Source organism: Lactuca serriola, chromosome 6, assembly GCF_051521515.1.
Source record: "Lactuca serriola cultivar US96UC23 chromosome 6, Lser_US96UC23_V15, whole genome shotgun sequence".
In the NCBI taxonomy this organism is placed as follows: Eukaryota; Viridiplantae; Streptophyta; class Magnoliopsida; order Asterales; family Asteraceae; genus Lactuca; species Lactuca serriola.
In genome coordinates, this window is record NC_136413.1 from 95,494,709 (window position 1) to 95,499,051 (window position 4,343).

The following is a 4,343-nucleotide window of genomic DNA, read 5'->3' on the forward strand; positions in this document are numbered from 1 at the left end:
CCTTGGCATATAGGTGCCCCACATCCCATCTCACTGAAATAGAACCCGACACAAATTCTGATTAGGGTTCCTATCCAATCCGAATTGTTACTCCGTTCCTATACAGAGATCCTCGAATCATCATTTACATAATGCCCCATGACTTCCCGTTGTCCTTTACTCGTCTGCCTAATAAATACCCTTAGCAATTCCTTCAGACTTCCAGTCTTGCTCCCGGTCCAACCACCAGGTTCTTATGAGGTCCTATAACAGGGCTACCCAACCGTACCCCTACAGAAAGATGCATTGCTCGACCACAAGATGCTGTATCACAAGATCCAACCCTTAGCTCAACAGTCTCCACCAGTTCCAATCCGGAATTCCCATAACCACCCGAATCGTCCCCAAATAACTAATCGGTCAATCACCTCTGGTCCTGATCCTAACTAATCAGTGGTTCCTACACAACCCTGCGAACTAGCCTATCCTAGTTCAGATCACTTGATAGAGTCCGTGAACACCACGACACCCCCGCAGTCTTACAACACTCTCTACTGCTAGTGAATGGTACAACTCCCCCGCAGTCTTACAACACTATACCCTATCTGACCATTAGTGAATGCTACGGCTCTCCCATAGTCTTACATCACTTTCTCCCTTGCTTCTATCCTGGATACCTGGGTGGTTCTCTCCCACTTATATTCAACTAAGTCCGTTCTGCACATGAAAATTTCAGGATTCCCAATCTTCATTACATTCCAATGCTCACCTTGTTGATGACCGGTGATTACCAAAGCTAGAACACCATGCATAACCCTTCCAAACAACACAATTCCTAAAAACCAACTAGCACATCTTGTGTCCCAACAATGCCCATGACTCTAGTTGTTCACACTAATATCACACTTAGATCTAGGAGTCCAAAGGTCGGATGCTCCCACAATACTTCAGCGACAACTTCTCCTTCCCTCCCTCGGCAACTTCGAGAGGCTCTCCTAACATAATTGCTAAGGTTACTGAACCCAGTCAAAATCCCCTCGTACGAACCCTTGAACCTGTTGGATTATGTGTCTAAGTTCATAACTATTTCTGGTATGTACTTGACCCGATTAGCATGGTCCATTTGAGTTGCATGGCATTACAACACTTGGATAGACTAAATGAGAGAAAGGACACTTAAGGATTATTAATATATTATAAGTTCTAATATATTAATAATATTATTTAATTAGTATTAATCAAAGAATTAATTTGGAATTAATTAAGTGATCAAAAAGAGAATAATTAAATATATGGGGTTGCTTGTGTAAATCATCTATTCTTGTATAGTGGGCTAATGATCCATGGTTTGTATGGATTGGTCTAAAACCCATAAGGTGCTCCATGGATAGTCCATGGAGGTTACAAACCCATAGATCATGGGATATGGAAATCCATGACAATTAGGATTTACATGGTGTAACCCTACTTGTGTCATAACTATATAAACACCCCTTGACTAGTAAAATCGGCACTACAAGCACGTAAAAGAGGGCTAGCCGAATTTTGAGTATTAGTGAACTTCTCTCAAGTTTATTCCAAGTGTTGTGGTGTTGTGTGAGACATTTGAGGCATCACACTTGAGGTGCTAGGCTCACAAGGTTCTCAAGGAATCCAAACAACAAAAGGTATGTTTTTCTTCTAGCATTTATGTTTAAAAGTTCCCCATACTATGCTAGATAGGTTAAGAACCTTGGAAAAACAATTTTTCATGTATCATAGTAAAACATAGATCCAAGGTTTCTAGTGTTGCATGTACACCTTAGGAGTGTTAGAATGCTCAAAACCCTTTAGTGCTATCAGAGCCTAGACTTGTTTAATTGATACTTGATGCAAATTGTCGGAAAAAGTTGAAAATATGCAATCTGCTGGGTGAACTCGCCGAGTCCATGGGGGACTCGACGAGTCCATGTAGTAATTCATCCTACTCGTCGAGTAGGTTCATGCACTCGACGAGTAGAATGCCCAAGTCAATGCTTTATCAAGGAAGGTACAAGCTGCGAACTTGACCTTATCAAACTCATCACAGCCACAGATTTCGAAGATGGATTCGATTCTCTCGAACCATCGGGATAAGGAAAGGACACCACCAGTGCCATTGAAGAAAGAAGGCTTCGCATTCATGAAGTCCTTATAGGAACCCTCCTTACGGCGTTCCTGATTACCATCTTGATTTTGATTACTACCTCCTGAACCACTGGTATTTAGCTGGGACATGGCAGCTGCCACCGCGGCGGTAACAGCTGTTTGAAATAACACGGGATCGATTTCAGGAGGAGGTGGTGGAGGGTTGTTGGAGCTGGGTCTCTTCCTGGGAGGCATCTTGATCTAATAAGATCAATATAGAGAGAGGATGATAAGTCCTCTGAATCGATAGATATGACAGATATAAATCCCAATTAAGCGGTAAAGCAGGAAAGAGTTATTGAAGCAAGTAAACTATCGCTAACGGAATGATCGGGGGTCTAAACATGTACGATGATTCGAGAAATACTCCCATAGTATTTCATGGTTTGCTACGATACTGGCTCGATGTTTGTGGTATTAGGGTAAGTTTTAGGCATGCCGCATACCACAATCACTCCCAAGCATATGTTGGCCGTGTCTCGAATGAATATAGTTGGCCAGGCTATATTGACCCTAGACACGACTACATAACTGCCCAGGTTTAACTGCAATACACAACACCCATTTACTTATGTTTTGTTCTACTTATAGATACGAATCTCGACGGTTCGGTATACTTGTATATTTTTGAAAATAATTGTAGTTTGAAGATACTTCTATTTCAGAGCACTTAGGCCCTTTAGTGTTTATAGTTTTATACCATGTAAGGTTTGGTATACTTTATTCACTATAAACAAGGGCTCTGATACCAATCTGTCACACCCCGAAAATCGAAGGCGGAAACATTTCCGGGGTTGACTCCACGTTGAGTATCAAATCCAATGTACATAGTAAGTAAAGTGAAACAAACGTTACATTACATATTAAGAGTTTTACAATTTGTTTCAAAAGACACAGCTTATACAGTTGTGATACATATTATAGATATAAACAAAACGAACGAGCCTTGCACGCACACGATCCTGAACCAAGTAAGTCTTCGGGTACCTGTACTATCTTTGACCTAAGAACACAAGCGGTTTGAAAATCAGCATAATACTGGTGAGTTCATAAGTAGTTTTGTTTTGTGAAAATGTTTATGTTTCCTTTCTGTATCTGAAAATGTAACACATGCCAAGAAAATCCCATATTTTCTTAAAAGTTGGTTGTTGTTTCACAAAAGTAAAGTATGGTTGGGTTATCCAATTCATTGTTCTATTTCTTTAATGTATCAGTGTATTCCCAGGAAAGTCCCATACTTTCCTGAAGGGTAGTTATTGTAAAAGATGTAATGTTATTTAGTTGGTTACACTTTTCTGGTTATATATATACGTTATCCAGGAATGCCCCATGCTTTCCTGTATGTTGGTTTTCAATATGAAAAATGTATTCTGTTAGACCTGGTTATGTACAAGGTTTCCCAGGAAGATCCCATACCTTCCTGTATTTTGGTTATCATTGTAAAAGATGCATACGTGTTATGTTTGATGTTCTCCCCAGGAAAGTCCCATACTTTCCTGAATGTTGGTTACCTTATGTAAAAGATGTAAAAGATGTAAACCGAAACCTGGTTATTTGTAAAATGTAGTAAGTGGTTCATTATTACTATAAGTAAATCTCTGTTATCCTAGTTGCGAGTTCCATAACCATACTAAAGACTGAACCTGTGGCAATAAGTAGTCCACAATCTTTATGACTTTCGTCACCCTTGAACCATTTCGGTTCGGCTGTAGCTAGCAGCCAGGTGTAGGGTAGTCAGCCCCGTATAGATCTATACACTCAAGTCACGCTCTCTAAATCCCAGAGATTCTGGTTATGGGTGTAGTCCTCCATTCGCGTATCTCTGTGGAATGTTACCGAGGACAAGACTGTGTACAAATTTTATTGTTCATGTGTTATAATGTCATGCTTTTAACTGATAAAATGTGGAAACCATTTGTGAAATATATAAAACATAACAGTTTACAAAACCCATTTCACAAATAAATGTTTAAATGAGCTGTGTATTCTGCTAGTTATCAGTTTGTATATCAATATTAAAAGCACATGAAATGTGAAACACACACATGAAAATAAGTTTTGAGTACAAGAAAAACCCTTGTACTTTGCTTGTGTTCCCCCCTGAAAACAGTGAAAAACAGTGAAAAATGTAGGGGTATGAACTCACCGGACTCGGAAATGCGTCGGTTTTGGATACTAGACGTTGGTTTGGGGTTTGA